At 33.6% G+C, this 20,313-nt stretch overlaps 1 long non-coding RNA gene across 1 annotated transcript; it reads left to right on the top strand.

Annotated features, from left to right (window-relative positions):
- The first annotated feature begins 19,592 nt into the window (after nucleotides 1–19,592).
- LOC120159315 lies at nucleotides 19,593–20,017 on the top strand. The gene is made up of 3 exons (XR_005519337.1): nucleotides 19,593–19,670; nucleotides 19,763–19,885; nucleotides 20,007–20,017. It is a non-coding gene; the product is annotated as an uncharacterized LOC120159315 (long non-coding RNA).
- Nucleotides 20,018–20,313: the final 296 nt, after the last annotated feature.

Genomic DNA, 20,313 nt, shown 5'->3' with positions numbered 1-20,313 from the left:
GTCACCTTATTGTTTTATTATTTGTTTTAGAAATTGTTGAACTTAAATGATTTTTTAGTTAAGTTTGAGGTCGGATTAATTCTTTTAAAAGTTTGAGGACTTATTTAAATTTTTAAGAAAAATAAGAAATTATTTAAATTTAAAATACTACAAAATTAAATTGTTAAAGAAAGTTCAGTTTAAGGACCACATTAAGTGTAAAAAGAGTTCGATGGTCACTTTGATTTTTTTTATAAAAGTATGAGAGCTTCAAATTTCTTGTTAGAACTGTCGAAAAATTGTTAGAAAATTTTGAACTCATGTTTATTTATTTGTTTTAGTTGTGAACCTAAAGAAAAAAAAATACCTTATTGTTTCTTTCAAAATCATTTTAAATAATTTTTCACATTTTAAAAAATAAAAGAGGAAGCGAAACATTTTCAAACAAAATAGACTATTTAGAATGAAAAGTGACAAGAATCTCTTCAACTCAAAACCTCAAACTCAGAAAATAAGACAAATGAATTGAATCTTGGGGGTAAGAGTTTTTGGTGCATGAAGAAAAAATTTTGTTAGTAAAGAAGATAAACTCCATTGAGAAAAGAATGAGGAAGATCGAATAATTAGAGAATGAAAAATTTCATGTATCTTTACATTGTTATCATTTAGGGAAGCATGCACTTGCATCATCGACACAATTTACTTATATATGTATATTTGCATCAAACATCTATTGTTACATGCATTTTCATAAAAAAAAATCTTGTTTTTCTTAGGATCGTTAGACCATTTTTCTCTCTCTTGAGGTTTTACCATTCTCAAGAACCTTTTTTTCTCTCTCAATGATATCTTTAAAATTTTCAAATAATCTTATCTTTTTTAAGATCATTTTTCTTCTCTTCAAGATATATTTAAATTAAAATTCTTTTTTTAAAGATAATCTGTTTCATCTCTTGAGAATATTTTTAAGAGGTTTTCTTCAAAAATAAAAAACTTTATCTTTCTTAAGATTGTTCCCTCAAAATAAAATTTTGATTAATGAACTGGTTTAATTAATGAACTAGCTTTATTGAATGAAAAACATACTAGAATGAAGTAGTTTTCATAAAGGAACTACGGCTTTTAATGTCCTAAATGTGAACATGCTTCAATGATGTAACATACTTATTTATTCATACAAAATTAATATAATGCAACTAATAAAACTCATGTAAATTCATGCACAAGTAAAAGTTGGTAGTCATTCCTTAAACTTGATGGTTCGTTGTCCAAGCCTTGATAAAATAAATTCTCTATGGTTGCTTGGAACTTTTTAGCCCTTCCACATGTAATAGGTCTACTAGGGAACTCCTATTGGTCTTTTAAATTGGTGATCATATCACCTTGGTGGTATCTTTGTTCTTTGTCGTGTTGATGCTTTGTTTGTTTTCAAGTTATGTGTTGTTTGGATTGATTCCCGAATTTTGCTTGCTGTTTTACGTTGCAACTTGAAGTTTTGTTCGGCTTGATATGGTGTTGTTTACCTGGCTACTTTGCTCTAAGGGATGTATGATTTTGGTATTCAAAACAGTTCTTGCTGGGGGAGACTAAGAGAGTGAGCTACTTTTGAATGATTATGGAGTGAATTCTTTTTAGATTGGTGATTTCCGGTAATTTTATATTAAAAACAAATAAATAATTATTTAAAGAAATAGGGTCCTCTAGAAATTATTTGGAAGAATAATCCCCAAATCGTCCACATCGGACGATCTTGCGGTCTGCAAACCGCATGTTAAATCCTCGCACCCTCCAACATGTGAGATACATTTGAAGTGGATGCACTTTCCATGTAAGCCAATAAAACAATTGGATAAAATGACATCGCACATTGTGAAGGGCGAGATAGACTTTATGATCCAAAATATCCCGAGATTTATGGGGTCCTCGCGGCCTACAAAGTGCGAGGTTATTTCAAATTTCGTATAGCAACCTAATTTGAAACGTAAAAATTAAATGAATATAATAAATAAATAAAATAATAATATAATAATATTAATTATTAAAAATAATAAATAATTAAAATATATTAATATATATATTAATTAAAATAGATATTTAATAAAAAATAATTATAATATATTTTGTAAATTTTGAAATATTGAAAAATTATATGTGTAAAATATTAACTATGATAAATAATAAATAATACTATGATTATAATATATTTTAAAATTTAAAAGATAAAGTTTGGTAGCAATCTCACGTCTTGCAAACCTCAAGTTACTAGGAACATAATAAATTCTATGGGTTTTCAACGTGACTTGCATCTTGCAGGACGCGAGTTGCATTTAAAACCGTGCTTCCCCAGGTGTGAGAAGGGATATAAATAGGACACTCCACTTTCAACACCACACTCATCCCTTTCATATATTCAAAAATTCAAAAATTTCAGATCATGGCGGCGAGTCTATTAAGACATGATCGAAGTTACGTATTAAATTATTGAAGGCGAAATGATTAGGTAAATTTATTAATATTATTTTGTATTTTTACTATTTATTATTTATTTATTTAGTTTATTTGTTTTGGTATTTAAATAATTTTTTAATATTTATATTTCGTAGGGATATAAACGTGTATTAGAGTGTCATATAAATTGTGTGACACCGTCTGATGTAGATATTATTGATTATTTATTTAGCGGGTTTCAGATATATCAATAGTATAACCGGTGACGGTGTGAAGTTGCATCCTCCACTTATAAATGTGTTGGTGGAAAGATGGAGACCAAAGGCGCACACGTTTAATTTACCGTGTGGGGAGACAACTATTACCCTGCAAGATGTTGCATTTCATCTGGGACTGCCTATTCATAGAGTAGTTATTACCGTGTTGTTTATGCCCCTAGAAATGTATGTGAGGTGTTGCTCGAAATTGATCCGCCTGATGATACATGTGATGGTGGAAAAATAAAAATAAAAATTTCGGATGAAAATTTTACGAACCTACCCCAGAATGCGAACATGAAGTGAAGGAACTAAATATAAATGTTTTTCTATCTATGAATATTTATTAATATTTCAAATTATTTATTTATTTTTTTGTAAACTAAGTAGTTATATAATTTTATTATTTTTTTGAAGGGATCTGTTCGTGCGCATATACTACGAGTTATTGGGGGATTTTAATGCAAGTCAAATCCCGAAAATAAGGTGCATCTAATGTGGTTGAATCATTTGCAAAATTTGAGTGATTCGAGAAATATAAGTTGGGGTCGACTATTTTGCCTTTTTTGTTCCGGTAGCTTTGTAGAGACGTAGATCCGATGAAAAATGCCACTGGATGGTGTTTACTATTGTTGTAGTCGTGGGCCCGGATCTGAATGTAATTTTTATGCCCGATCTTTAAAACATATGTCTCATATGAATTTTCGTTACTTAAGAGGTAAAAAATTGATTTTTATCTATTTTTATAATATTACTAACAAATAATACAATTCTATTGTATTAATGATAGGTTGACTGATGAAACCTCTCACACGCACTTACAACCACATTAACGAGACTTCAGACTCATGATCGATAAGTTTGGACATTAGATAATAAAATATTTTCCTTCGACTTTTATCTTATAATTTTAGAATAATTTAATTTATTTGAGGTTTTTAGCTAACAAAGTTATGTAATTTTAATTTTATAGTTCATGTGGATGCCTTACTGTGATGATGCTATTGTCGACTGTATACTGCATAATATTCGGGTTACTAATGCACCCATGTACATCGTGTCAGTCTCATTTATCTTTATGAGATAGTCGAGTGGCATTCTACCAAGCGCTTCCTTCGACAATTTAATTGTGTCCAAACGATTCTGTCACATCCACCTTGCTTGGATGAGTTGCATTGATTGACATGACAAGGGAAGATGAAAATTAATTGGGCTGACCATAATATAGTGTATTTGAACAAGTGGGTCCGAAGATTCAAGAAGATGCCCATTACTCAACTCATATTCGAACACAACGTGACATGCGATTATATGTAGTAGTACCAAGAATATGGGATGTCACATATATTGACCAATGAGGAGCTAGCACGAGAAATATATGTTCCTCTAACATGTGGGGAGAGTTAAGGAAGAAAAGAAGAAGACAACAAGGTGCATCCTCCTCATCGATAACAACACAAGGACCTCCTCAAACATCCTTGACCCACATTGACCCTGTCTTCACCCACTCAACTCAATCAGCATTTTGGAAAATGGGGAAGTTATTGAAAGGTTTCCTCACTAACATCTTTGACTAGTTGAATTCACCACCTACACAATTCGCAGCTAACTTTGGATTTGGTATTGTTGAGCAGACGTCGCCGCAGAGAATATTCTACACTAATCCCGGTTCCAGCGCCAGTGGTGGATCGATTCCATATGCAGCTATCAATCTTGATGACGATGATATTGCTGAAGAGAAAGAGGAGTCGCAATTATGTCTGAGTTGGACTCGTCGTCCACCAAGATGTGGAACTGGTGTACTTAGGCATTATTAGTTGTTGTTTATTTTGTTCTTCAAACCTAAAATATTTGTACTAAACTAAAAACTTAAATATTTTTCCTAAACTATTTTATTTTGATTTAATCAAAATATTTTTCAGTGAAAATCGCACCCTACATCCCGCGATATCTATAGTAGGTTAGCAGAATCACCCATCTTGCAAAACGTGAGATATCAGGATCTCGCACCTTGCAACCCGCGTTATTTGGAAATTACATCTTCTAACCTGTAAGGTTCTTAAAATAAAACAACTGCAATTCAGTATTATCAGGAAACAACTCAACTAAAATGTCGATGAGAGAAAGCCATACTGCTTTGGTATATCGCAATGGCAAAATGATCAGTGATGCATCTCTCGCGTCATGTTTCAGTCCACACACACTGCGAAAATAACATTACCAACGAAGTTAACGTATAACAAGTTAATGAAGAAAGTGAAAAGAATATCCTACATGCTCGTGGGACAATATTGTTACACTTGAAGTATCGATTATCGACATCGTTAGAACCATTAACGTACACAAAATACACCATTGAGGACAATTGTGATGTGCACATGATGGTCAAAGTTCACTTGCAATATTCATTTGGAGGGCTGATACAGTTGTATGCATTGTATTCTGATGCAGATTATTGTACCCATGTGCCAATATGGAGACGAGAGGAGTTTGAATTTGATCAAACTATTGACATTCTGACAGTAAATTTGAGAAACGACTTCAATTTGTTAAGCACACATGGTACACAGAATGATTTGGGTGTATCATTGTCTTCGATGCCAAGATATTTTTGCGTTGCTAGATTCGAGTTTGACTTGAACATTCCACCAATGTAACAATACATGTTTAACTCGTTCGATGATTTCTCATCTAGATGATATTCAATGTATATCTCTTCTATGGATAACGTCTCAACACATATGAGGAGACATTCTTTTACTGGTGTATGTGATGATGATCTTGGGGAATCGGTCCGTAAGCAGTCTCGTGATCGATGAATACCTGCAACCGCGACTAACTTTGATTTAAATGAGGCTTAACTATTCTACTTTAAGGGGGATAATTTTGACAAAGAAACAATAATGGAGCCCGACCCCGATGTTGATGAGTTAGGCCCCTTCTATTAAAGAACCGAAAGACCTTGACATGCAACTAGAAGTAGAAGATAACAAAGAATACAGTGCGGCTACAATAGTTCTACATGTTGCAACACCTAATTCTTATTACCAGCTACCATCGCACTTTACAACAATTAATATGAAAGCATTCAACACTCTAGAGTTTTCCCAATTCCCATACATTGAGGAATACAATCAACGTAGTGATGGTGATTTCTATATTGGAATGGATTCAAGTTAATATAATGTTTTAATTTTCATTATTTATTTTGATCTGTTTATTGGAAGTTGACAATTTTATTTATTTTTTTTACGAATGAGTTTTAGGACAAAAGAACAAGTTGTGGTTGCATTCAAGAACTACAACATACGTCACTTTGTCACATCAATTGTGAAAAATATTTATGAGGGTAAGTGCATTGTTGAATGTCTCCACAAGAAGCAGTGGTGTAATTGGAGGGTTCATGTATCACAGTTGAAGACGGCGAACAACCTTTGGAAACTTAGAAAATACATCCAACCACATACATGCACCACCAACATCCTAAATCAAGATCATTGTAACTTGGATGTGCACGTGCTTTTTGAAGGCTTCATTCTGTTCTCAAATCAAATCCATGTATTACAATTGCGACTTGCATTGCTTCAGTTATATTGCTATACGAGTACACAGTTGACTACCACAAAGCATGGCATGCAAGGTATCAGGTCCAACAAAAATTGTTCGGCCAATGGGAGGAATCATACAATGAATTATGACCATGGCTTAAACTGATGCAGAAACACATTCTGGTAACAGTTGTGAAATTGAAAATAATCCCGCATACGAAAATGATCGTGTTGTACAAGGTGTCTACCAATTCTATCGGATATTTTGGAATTTTTCGCAATGCATTAATGCATTTCGGGACTGCAATCCAGTTGCACAAATCGGCGACACTTAGTTATATGGTTGATACACTCAAATAATGTTATTGACGGTTGTACAAGAAGCCAAGAGAAAAACTACTCTCATCGCCTTCACAATTGTCGAAAAGAAAGATATTGATTCTTGGAAATTCTTCCTTACAAACTTACAAACATATGTTCTATCACATGTGATGCAGAATAGAGATGATGAGATTAGTCTTATTTATGGTAGATGTGCTAGTATCAAATACGCACTCTAGCATATGGGCCCGCTTTACCAACCCCCAATATTTATCACTGGTACTATTTACGACATATTACCTCAAACTATTTGCAGAAGTTCAATAGTGAAGATGAACTCCTAATGGTGCTTCGAATGGGTACATCATTCACCCTTTTCGATTAACTATATCTTTACAAAAACTTATTTCAAATTAATTGTTCACTTTTATTGATAGGTTACACACAGTCTGTACGTGAGTTTGTTGAGTTAATCGATCGACGGAATTATCCAAGAGGGGGGTGAATTGGCAATTAAAAATTCGGTGGAAGCTTTTGCAGAAAATTGAAAAGATTTGCACAACGATTTAGAGTGGTTCGACTTTCTCAATCAAAGTCTACGTCCACTACCTTAGCTATCCACACTAAGGATTTTCCAACAAATTCACTAATTTGTTCTTTCTTTTGAGGCCAAAGAGATAACCTTACAACACCCTCAAGAATATACCCCAATTCTTGAGAAAACTCTTTTCCCAAAGAGAAGATTACAAATTTGCAAACTTACAAGGAAAACCTCACAAGGTGTATTTAAACAAGTTCTAAAGCGGTCGAAATATTTGAATTTTACACTTAGGGAACCGATTCCCCATAGGGGGTACCGATTCCCCCCACGCTCCAAACTATTTTATTAATTGTTTTCACACTAAAACGGCTATATGATCTTCACTAATCATCCCCAACATTCAGAAGTGATTCAAGGTGTATTTAAACAAGTTCTAAAGCCCTTGATCAACAAGAAATCATAGAGAAACAAGAGAGAAAGCATCAAACACCAAGTTTGTGCAAATCAAGCCAATTTTCCTTTCAATATTCATTTTGCTTTCAAGAACACCATTTGTGCTCATTTGTAATTATCTTTGAGTGTTCTTTTCTTGTTCTAGAATTGTGCAAACATCTTACCTTGTGAGGTTTTCCTTGTAAGTTTGCAAATTTGTAATCTTCTCTTTGGGAAAAGAGTATTCTGGAAATCTCGGAGCCAAACCATTCAGGGGGGAATCGGTACCCCCTTGGGGGGGGGGAATCGGTTCCCTCTGAGCAATCTGGAATTTTTGACTTTGAAATGGTTCGAAATACTTTGAAAGATTATTTTGAAATTGTTTTAAGATTAAAACTTAATTTTACACTTAAGTAAGGATTAAAAATGATTTTTGAAATATTTGGAGTAATGTTTTGATATTCGAATAATTATATCGAATATACTTAGAAAATCATTTTGGAAAATCTTAAAATTCATTTAACTTAATTTGTTATATCGAAATATCAAAAAGTTTTCAACAATCTCCCCCTTTTTGATATAACAAAACATTTTAGTAATTTTAAGATTTTGAAATCAAGTTTTGAAATTACTCCCCCTTACTTTAACACTTCTCCCATTTATCATTTTAAAAAACACACTTAAAACACACTTCTCCCCCTTTTTGTTAAATCAAAAAGATTCAAATAAACGTGAAAAATATTAAGCCAATTGATTAGGTATATGTATGCATAAGCTGCTAAGATCACAATCAAGAGAACCGTTAGCCATTAGTTCCATAATCAATATTCATAAACAATGTGATATGGTAAAATTGGTCATATTTGCTAATAATGATGTAAATGATGCAATAATGAATAAATCACACCAAACATATAAGTTCACACCATCCATAAATTCAAACATTCCAAAATATTCAAAATGTTAAAACAATAAGTTTGGAAAACGAGCTCGCATAGCGGCCATTTCGTTAGTGAGGTCATTAATACGTGCGTTGGTTGCTTCATTATTTGCACGCATTTCCCAAAGAATTTCTAATTGTTGAGCTCCCATTGTGGATAAATGGGACTCTATAGAATTAAAGCGCGAATCCATGGTCGCATATCGGTAATCAAATGTCTCCATAAAAGATTGAAAATATGGAGGCATTTGAGTCGATTGTTGTGCTTGCTATTCGGGCTGCTCCTCGGCCTGCTCAGGTTCATCTTCAGCTTCATCGATGTCTCACATTAGTTGCTCAAGCTCGAGATCTTCGTCAGCTTCGGGTGGAGCTTGTGAAGAACTAGCTCCCGGAGTAGTTGTAGAAGATTGAACCCATTCCCCGGTTTCCTTATCCTTAATCCATCCCGCTCTCGTTAAGGAAAGAAGGGTAATTTGTTTCTTAAGAGGAAAAACGGCATCTAGACCGACTCTAAGCCCAGCTTTGGAAAACAGATTACTCAAAATACAACCGTAAACAAGAGATGAACAAAGTTTTTTATTAGGAACAAGATTTACGGTTTCAACAATTTCAGCAAAAAATAATCTGAGGTAGGTTGATTTTAATATTGTTTTCGAAACAATATAACCACCAAAGATCTAAGGCTCTAAGAGTAGAATAACGACCTCCAGATGGTCGAAACCACCAAGAAATCATTAGATGAAGAAAACGTTCATGAAGGTCTAGGACACTTGCACTATCCCTTCTTTTATAACGAGATCCTAAAACCTGTTTTTCATTTGAAATCCCTTCATTATCTAATCCGAATGTATTGGCTATGTAAGCCGAGTCAATATATAAGAATTGTCCTAGAAGGTAGGAACAAATTTCTATGGTTTTCGGTTTCAGTTTGGTCTTTAACACAAACGGCATTAGAATAGAAAATACGAACAAGTTGATGGTAAACGATGGGTTCAAGGTCAAAGAGTTTATCAAATTTCCACTCTTGTAAAAGAGGAAGATATTTAAAATTGATAGCTAACATAGCTTGACGAGAAGGAATACGTTCTTCCCGGATTTTGTAAGAGTCGAAATATTGATAATACCAAAAACGATGATTTCTAGGACCAAGATAATTGAAACACGAATTTTGGATAGTCAAATTAGGATCAATAGGATTAGGATTAGAAATTGGAATAGGTGGAGGATTTGGAGGTGGATTTGGTTGTCGGTGTGAACGACTAGATGAAGACCTAGCACGTTTAGGATTAGACATGGTGAAGGAAATCAGAATAAATTGGGTAACCTGCAATTTTAAAATCAAATGTATGCAATTTAATTAATCCCAAAACTCAATTGAGTCCTCAATATTTCAAGGTTCTCTAAATCAATCCTAATGGGCAAAGTTTTTGAAAAAAACCTTTTGAAAAAAATGGTTTTGAGAAACAATATATGTATAGTTTTCATAACAACATAATTTAATCAAAACACAATGATTTGAAAAACAACAAATTTTTTTTTTAATTTCGAAAATTTAAAAATTTTGGAAATTTCTTGTATTTTTGATGAAATTTGTTGTAACATCTAGTTTCTAATCACTAAACAATCAATGCCCGATCACTATTTCAACCTAGAACTAATTAAAACTAATCCTATGTTCAAAAACAATGAAATAGAGAGTTTAGAAAAATTTACCTTGAAAGATGAAGATTGAGGGGATTTAGATGTTGTTTGCACGATTTTAATGACTCCAACAGGTTTAGAAGATGATATTTGAAGCGAATTCTGATTAATATCGTTGATTTGAGGCAAGAAAGGAGAAAGAGAGAGAGTTTAATCGGCAAGGAAGAAAATGGAGGGTTTTTGCGTGTTTTGAAGGGTTCTGCTCGATTTTAACAGAACCCCAGGGGGGTATCGATTCCCCTGTGGGGGGAATCGGTTCCCCTTCAAAGGGGGAATCGGTTCCCTCATGGGGGGATCGATTCCCTCTGCACCAAAATGCTAAAATCTGATTTTAAACACCCAAAATGCTAAATTAATTTTCTCTAGTGGTATTGGCAACTCATATATTGAAAAATAATTATGTTCAAACAATTAAATTAATCTTTAATTGATATTTGAACATAAAATTAATTTTTCATCAAGAATCATAAACTCCCCCTAACTAATAGCAATGAATGCAATAAAAAAAAATTACTATTATGTGCATTTTTCAGTATTTATTAAAAGTGTTAAAAAAATATTTCTAAACACTAAGTGAAGATAGGTTGGTCAAACCTAATTCTCTCCTAAGTGTCCAAAATCTTTCCTTGTCTAAGGGTTTTGTAAAGATATCCGCTAATTGATGCAAAGTATCAACATATTCTAGAACTACATCTTCCTTAGTGACATGGTCTCTAATGAAGTGATGTCTTATTTCAATGTGCTTAGTTCTAGAGTGTTGGATGGGATTTTTAGTGAGACAAATAGCACTAGTATTGTCACACTTGATAGGAATGGTACCTACTTCAATTCCATAATCAAAAAGTTGTTGTTTCATCCATAAAACTTGTGAACAACAACTACCGGCTGAAATGTATTCCGCTTCAGTGGTAGATAATGCAACACAATTTTGCTTCTTTGAAAACCAAGAAATCATCATATTTCCAAGGAATTGACAAGTACCGGAGGTGCTTTTCCTATCTAATTTGCATCCTCCATAATCCGCATCAGAAAAGGCATGCAAGCTAAAGCTAGAGTCTTTAGGATACCAAAGTCCTAAACTAGGAGTGTCCTTAAGGTATCTAAAGATTCTCTTAACAGTTAGTAAATGTGATTCCTTAGGACATGATTGAAATCTAGCACATAAGCAAACACTAAACATAATGTCCGGTCTACTTGCAGTTAGATAAAGCAAAGAGCCAATCATTGACCTATATAATTTAACATCTACACATTTACCTCCTTCATCTAAGTCAAGCTTTGTTGAAGAGCTCATTGGAGTGTCATGAGGTTTCCCATTTTCCAGTCCAAACTTCTTGAGCATATCTTTGACGTACTTAGCTTGATTAATGAAGATGCCATCTTTTCTTTGCTTGATTTGGAGTCCCAAGAAAAATGAGAGCCCCCCCATCATGCTCATCTCAAACTCACTTTGCATTAGCTTAGAAAATTCTTGGCAAAGAACATCATTAGTAGAACCAAATATTATATCATCAACATAAATTTGAACTACTAATAAATCTTTACCTTTATGCTTTAAAAACAATGTAGTGTCAACCTTTCCTTTTGAAAAACCTTTTTCAATTAAAAAATTTGACAATCTTTCATACCAAGCTCTAGGAACTTATTTTAAACCATAAAGAGCTTTTGTCAATTTAAGAACATGATCTGGAAATTTTGAATCTTCAAAACCTGGAGGTTGTTCCACATACACTTCTTCTTTTATAAAACCATTTAAAAATGCACTTTTAACATCCATTTGATATAATTTAAATTCATGAAAATATGCAAATGCTAATAACATTCTAATTGCTTCCATCCTAGCTACGGGAGCATATGTTTCATCATAATCTATGCCCTCTTCTTGAGTATACCCTTGAGCAACAAGTCTAGCCTTGTTTCTCACTATATTACCACTCTCATCAAGCTTATTCCTAAATACCCATCTAGTACCTACAGTAGATTTATTACTAGGCCTTTCAACTAATGTCCATACTTTACTTCTCTCAAATTGATTTAACTCTTCTTGCATAGCCATAATCCAATGTTCATCATTTAATGCTTCTTTAATATTCTTAGGCTCTATGCATGAGATAAATGCAACATAATTACAAATATTTCTAAGAGAAGATCGAGTTATTACCCCTTTTGATGGATCACCTATAATTTCACCATCCTTGACATAGTTGTACTCTCTTGGATAAGATACTTCCCTTTCTTCAATGGTTGGATTCTCAAGAGGATCATGAGTTTCCTCATTTTTCGTTTCTTCCTTTGATGATGGTTCTCCAACTTCATGTCTAACATCATTTGTATTTATAACACCTACATCATCATTCACACAAGAATCCTTCCTTGGAAGGGGATTATCATCGAAAACAACATGTATAGACTCTTCTACAACTAAAGTTCTTTTATTAAATACTCGATAAGCTTTAGAATTTAAGGAGTAACCCAGAAAAATTCCTTCATCACTTTTAGCATCAAATTTGCCAAGGTTTTCTTTACCGTTGTTTAAAACAAAACATTTACATCCAAAAGGATGGAAATAGCTAATGTTAGGCTTTTTATTTTTGAAAATTTCATATGGATTTTTCTTTAAAATTGGCCTAATCATTACTCGATTAACAACATAACAAGCAGTATTTGCGGCTTCCGCCCAAAAAAATTTTGGCAAATTATTTTCACAAAGCATGGTTCTAGCCATTTCTTCTAAAGTTCAATTTTTCCTCTCATCTACTCCATTTTTTTGAGGGGTTCTAGGTGCTGAAAAATTATGACTAATACCATTAGAATTACAAAATTCAATAAATCCAAGATTTTCAAATTCAGTGCCATGATCACTCCTAACACTAGTTATAGAGTAACCCTTTTCATTTTGGATTATTTTTGAAAATGTGATGAATTGTTCTAATGCTTCATCTTTAGTACTTAAAAATAGAACCCAAGTATATCTAGAATAGTCATCTACCAAGACAAATGCATATTGTTTTCCACCCAAGCTAGTAGTCCTAGTTGGCCCAAAAAGATCTACATGGATCAATTGTAATACTCTACTAGTTGATACGTCATTAATGGATTTAAAAGAAACACACTTTTGTTTTCCTTTAGCACAAGCATCACATATTTTATCATTATCAAATTTAAGCTTAGGCAACCCTCGAACTAAATCACCTTGAATTAGCCGTTGCAAAACACTCATACTAGCATGTCCTAGTCTCCTATGCCATAACCAACTATCATGTTCATCTTTAGCAACTAGGCATAAATTAGTCATATCAAAAGAATCTAAATGCACCATGTAAATGTTCCCTATTCTATGACCAACAAGCATAATCCGATTAGATGCAATGTCAATGACTTTACAACCATTAATTTCAAATAAGACATTGAATCCTTTATCGCATAATTGACTAATACTCAATAGATTATGCTTTAATCCATTCACATATAAAACATTCTTAATTTGTATGGAAGAGGTATTACCTATTGTACCAATACCTTCAATGTGACCTTTTGAATTGTCTCCAAAAGTCATTTCTCCTCCATTTTTGGCGTTAAGCTCAATGAACCGGCTTTTGTGTCCAGTCATATGTCTTGAGCATCCACTATCAAGGTACCATGAATTTGAATTTGTTTCCCGTGCCTTGTAGCAATGCTCCTTTCCCTACAAACATAGATTAATTTTTTATTTTTGGTACCCAAATTCTTTTGGGTCCATATTCATTAGTTTCCAAAATCCTAGTCCCATTAGGTATCCATTTATGTAGGATATTTTTATCTTTAGTAGTAATGAGTTCTTTAGGAACCCACATACTTCTAACGATTTTTCCATTAGAGGTTCTTTGGGGACCTCTATGATTGTAGTTTCTAAAACTTTTCTAACAAAGTTGGATTTTGAATTTTCACCTTTTCAAAATGTTTTGTTCCAACTTTATCAAAAGAAGTTTTAAGATCATCAATTTTCTTTTGATGATCATCATTGATCTTTGAAAGTAAATTTTGCAAATCTAAATTTTTCTTTTCAAACTCTTCTAGTTTGATTTGCAAATCTTTGATTTTACTTTCAAGATCGTTGTTGGTTTTGGATATGAGTTTGTTTTCATTTTTCAATTTTGAAACATCGTTTTTATATTTTAAAAATAATTTCTCATAATCCGAAGCCAACCCATTATATTCCTCTAATAACTCATCATAGGATAAATCATCAAAATCGGATGAGTTAGAGGTTACCTTAGAATCTTCCCCAAATGCCATCAAGCACAAGTTAGCTACTTCTTGTTCCTCTTCATCGGAACTTTCTTCATCGCTCCATGTAGCCACATGAGCCTTGTGCTTATTCTTTGATTGACCATTTTTCTTCAATTGTGGGCAATCATATTTAACATGCCCTGGCTTTTTGCATTCGTAGCAAATGATTGGGTCCTTCTCTTTCGGTTCATTTTTGAGGCCTTCATTTCGTTTGAATTTTCTTCCTCGATAAGGTCTCATCATTTTTCTGAATCGTTTGGCAAACAATGCCATTTCCTCGTCATCGTCATCGTTATTCGAATCACTATCATCTTTTGTGGATTTGAGAGCAACTCCAATGTTTTTCTTCTTCTCCTTCTCCTTTGGTGTCTCGTCAATTTTTTCGAGGTCCACCTCATCTTCGAGCATCATTTCATGAGTGAGGAGTGACCCAATTAGCTCTTCAAGAGTTAAGGACGTTAAGTCCTTAGAATCGATGATTGCCATCTTCTTTGATTGCCACGATTTTGGGAGGGAGTAGACTAACTTCCTCACAAGCTTTTCATTTGAAATGATCTCTCCATATGATTTGAGACCATTGACAATCGTTGAAAATCTATCCGTCATAGCTTTGATATCTTCATTTGGTTTCATCCTGAAATTTTCATAGCTATGCATTAGAATACTAATTTTAGATTTCTTTACCTCATCGGTACCTTCATGAGTGACTTGACGTTTGTCCCATATTTCTTTGGCGGTTGTACACGATGAAACTCTTCCATATTCATCTGGTCCAAGAGCACAAAAAATGATATGGATGGCTTTGGAGTTGAGCTGGAACATTCTTGTCTCTCCTTCACTCCACAACCTTGGATGAGTGAGAGGCTTGATGTATCCTTCTTCTACGGCATTCCATGCTCCCATGTTACTTGCTTGAATGAAGTACATCATTCTATTCTTCCAATAGGCATAATTAGCCCCATTGAAGAAAGGAGGCTTGTTGACGGGCATCGAATCGAGACCGGAGTCGTAATTTGAAGTGGAGGTCATTGATGACTTTGTAATCGATGTAACTCTTCCCGAATCGACTCAAGAGGCGATTAAACCTTCAAATGAGTGAGGCTCTGATACCAATTGTTGAGTTAATCGATCGACGGAATTAGCCAAGAGGGGGTGAATTGGTAATTAAAAATTCGGTGGAAGCTTTTGCAGAAAATTGAAAAGATTTGCACAGCGATTTAGAGTGGTTCGACTTTCTCAATCAAAGTCTACGTCCACTACCTTAGTTATCCACACTAAGGATTTTCCAACAAATTCACTAATTTGTTCTTTCTTTCGAGGCCAAAGAGATAACCTTACAACACCCTCAAGAATATACCCCAATTCTTGAGAACACTCTTTTCCCAAAGAGAAGATTACAAATTTGCAAACTTACAAGGAAAACCTCACAAGGTAAGATGTTTGCACAATTCTAGAACAAGAAAAGAACACTCAAAGATAATTACAAATGAGCACAAATGGTGTTCTTGAAAGCAAAATGAATATTGAAAGGAAAATTGGCTTGATTTGCACAAACTTGGTGTTTGATGCTTTCTCTCTTGTTTCTCTATGATTTCTTGTTGATCAAGGGCTTCAGAACTTGTTTAAATACACCTTGAATCACTTCTGAACGTTGGGGATGATTAGTGAAGATCATATAGCCGTTTTAGTGTGAAAACAATTAATAAAACAGTTTGGAACGTGGGGGGAATCGGTACCCCCTATGGGGAATCGGTTCCCTAAGTGTAAAATTCAAATATTTCGACCGTTTGAACAGGGGGGAATTGATACCCCCTATGGGGGAATCGGTTCCCTCCGAGCATTCTGGAAATCTCGGAGCCAAACCATTCAGGGGGGAATCGGTACCCCCTTGGGGGGGAATCGGTTCCCTCTGAGCAATCTGGAATTTTTGACTTTGAAATGGTTCGAAATATTTGAAAGATTATTTTGAAATTGTTTTAAGATTAAAACTTAATTTTACACTTAAGTAAGGATTAAAAATGATTTTTGAAATATTTGGAGTAATGTTTTGATATTCAAATAATTATATCGAATATACTTAGAAAATCATTTTGGAAAATCTTAAAATTCATTTAACTTAATTTGTTATATCGAAATATCAAAAAGTTTTCAACAGAGTTTAAGGACCTAATGCGGGAATTGAGACATATTTATTTTGAGAGCTTCAACTACCTTGCTAGAATCCCAAAGGAGAAATGGCTTCGATCATTTGATAAGGGTAGTCGGTATGGTCACATGACAACGAACTTGAATGAGGCAATAAATTCATCACTGAAGGGAGTGCGCCATTTTCCTATCACGTTCATTGTCAAAGGAACATATTATTGAATGACAACCCTTTTTGGAACCTTGGGAAGGCAAGCAGCTGACTGGATGGCAGGTGGCCACCAAATCCACCCAGACCTCAGAAAATTACAAACATTCAAGCACCATTCCAACGCGATGAGTGTCATATTCTCCTCTCGATAAATTTCATTATTTTGTGTATTAGAATTTACGAGACCATTGGAAGGCATACAACACAATACATACGTGATTAATTTACGAGAAGAAACATGCGAGTGCGGATTCTTCCAAACTTTCAAATACCCACGTGCACACCCACTGTTGTTGTTTCTTCTGTTCGGATACCCTACATGAGATTTGTTGATCAGGTTTACTTACATGAAATTATATTCAATTTTTATGAATATGATTTCCCTCCCATTGGAAATGAATGGGATTTGGATGAAGTTGATGATGAACCTATAATACGGCCAAATTATGCACTACGACAAAAACATTGGTCATCCACGATCAACCCTAATTTTTTATGAGAAGATTTGGTCGAACATCAAGAAAGAACCGGACAATCGAAATTATGCTCTATATGTAGGAATCCCGGACACACGAAGAACAAAAGTCTCAATCTCAGGCCCATGTATCAATTAAATGGGTTTAGTTTTTAATTAACAACACATATTACTCATATGTACAAGCCAGAAATAACACTTTAATATGTCAATCAAACCATTTTTTCTTCTTCCTTCACAAAACCATGATTTCTAACCATTTACAACGTCATTTGTACCCTGCTTAAAATGTCTTATATATGTTGATATTATAGTCAATTTAAAGATAAATTGCAACACTACGCGTTTATAATTAAAAATAAAAAAAATTAGTTTCCCACCTGAAAATAGTACTGAACATGGCTATGAACACTAAAGGGAGGGTAGAGAATCTATTGTCATCGCGTTTTGCAGGTCGTGGGGTCCCCCATAAATCTTATGATATTCTGCGTCATAACTGCTACCTCGCACTTCACAATGTGTAAGATCATTTTATCCAATTGTTTTATTGGCTTACCTGGAAAGTATTCTCACGTCGGATGTATCTCGCGTGTTGGAGGGTATGAGGATTTAGCACGCAGTTTGTAGGCTGCAAGGTTGTCAGATGTAGACGATTTGAGAGTTATTCTTCCAAATAATTTATGGAGGACCCTATTTCTTTAAATAATTATTTATTTAAAGTTTTTAATATAAAATTGTCGTGATTGCCAGACAAATCATAGGAGGCGTGTTTGAGATTTATTCCCTTTCATGTTTTAATTGTTTTTGTTTGCTGCGGCAGAAGTGTGTTGCTGATTATTCGTTTTGTGGGGTTTGAAGTGGTGTCTGCCGGAAGTGTTGAAGCTTGGTCTTGGTTTATTTTGTTTTGGTATTTCTTTCGTAGTTTGTTTTTTGAAGTTTTGGTTTGTCCGAATTGTATATATTATTTCTCTTAATTTAAGTTTAGAGATGTTTATAATGAGACATACAACTTGATTTGGTCTTATTCGTTATCAATAAAAAAAATTCCCGAGAAAAAGGAATATCACCTTGCATCAACACAGTGTTGCTTGCAAAGATTATTACTTTTTTTTAGAATTAAAGAATGTATTTGGATTGTAGGGATTACATTTATAAAATATTAAAATATTAAAAAATTATAATAATTAAGATCAATTTGAGATAAAGTGTAAAAGTCATTGATTAAATTTTTTATTATGATATTTTTTTCTAATTTTCATATCGTCTTGTTACTTTCATAATGAAAAATGATCAATCATTTACTTTTTTAAATATATTTTTATATTTTTCGGAACTCAAATTGAAAAATATCTTATAACCGAGAAACTAATTTCATATTTGATTCTAATATTTTTATATGGAATTTTTAAATTAATTTTTTATTAAAATATAAAATAATTAATGCTAGTATTGATAAAATGATAAAATAATTTACAACAATTAACATTATTTTATTTTTGTTGTCGTTTGGTTTATTTTATCAAGAAAAAAAATCAGTGGTAAAAGCACTAAAAATATTATTAGGCCTAAATATGTAAAGTATAACAATTCTTTCCAATATATATAACAATAAGATACAAATACATAATTCAGCGCGATTATTAAGGCGTTATAATTCAGGGTGATTATTAACCTATGCAATTATAGCGCCTCGATTTAACCGGAAAGCAAAATAAAAACAAACTCCAAACAAGCTTAGTCCGTCCTGGGAAAAATCGAAGTCAGCAATATTAATCTCAACATCTTTAGCTGATGAATCTTTCTTATTCAGATCCCATTACATTACACATGAACTATATATATATATGTGTGTGTGTTTGTATTGTTGATTTGTCATTCTATTCAAACTCATCCCAAAATGAAACTTTATACTTGCATTTATGTCCTTGTACTTTTATCGTGGTTGAGTAGCTCAGAAGCCGATTCCGCGTCATTCAATGTAAACCTACTACCAGGTGAAAGGCAGATTACCTGGAAATGCATGCAATTTTCGTATTGATCAATCATATGGATTAAACATTCATTGCTTTCGACCCATGTTTTTTGGTGCAGTTAACGGTTGCGCCATCGTGAACTGCGTCCAAGGGAGTTGCAGAGAAACAGATGATTCAATCTTAGGGTTCGAATGCGACTGCTACCCCGGCTGGACCAAGTACCGACTCGGTCCTATTGTCTTTCCCCCATGCATCATCCCCAACTGTAACACCTCACAAGTCACACCACTCGTTTCAATTTTTTTTTTTTACTTTTTCATATCAAGTAATTTCTATTTTTATAAACATGTAGGCACACTCAACCTCGGCTGTGGGAATGGGAGTCCTTCACCGCCGGCGGCACCGCCGGCCACGTTTAATTTGTCGGACCGTATGGTTCTTATAGAGAACGTTTTATCTTAATTCAACTCATTATTGATTTGGTATCAGCTAAGGTTTATTTCATTGTTAATTTGTGTTTAGCTTGTACCTTGACTTGGTGCGGTGATGGGAGCTGTAAAACAAACGAGAGTGGCTATGAATGCAACTGTAACGATGGCTCTGATAATCTGCTCGATATGCCCGCCTTACCCTGCTTCAATGAATGTAATTTCTTTGCTCGACTATCACTACTTGAAAATATTATAATAGATCCAAAATTTAATTCAATTTATTCACATAATCACTCATAAAAATTATATTTAAAATTTTTATTCAATCGTTTCAGGTGCTTTAGGAGTGGGTTGCCATGGTATTACATTGGGTAAACCGCCACCAACTCCTTCAAACGCACCGCCACCTGCGACATCTTCTTCTCATGGTAATTATATCTTACTCAAAATTATAGATAAAATAATAGTTCAAATATTAAATTAGATATTTTCTCAAAATACATGTACTACATTAAGTATTTTATTATATTATCTCAAAAAATATTTTAAAAGTAAATATATCATATTAAATAATTTATTAAAGTATAAATATTAAATACGATATTCTATCAAAAATTATCAGATATGATATTATGCCTTGAA

The sequence above is a fragment of the Hibiscus syriacus genome, unplaced genomic scaffold (genome assembly GCF_006381635.1).
Source record: "Hibiscus syriacus cultivar Baekdansim isolate YM2019G1 unplaced genomic scaffold, ASM638163v2 tig00111356_pilon, whole genome shotgun sequence".
In the NCBI taxonomy this organism is placed as follows: Eukaryota; Viridiplantae; Streptophyta; class Magnoliopsida; order Malvales; family Malvaceae; genus Hibiscus; species Hibiscus syriacus.
The sequence above is the reverse complement of the archived record's forward strand: the minus strand, read 5'-3'. Positions and strand labels throughout refer to the sequence as shown.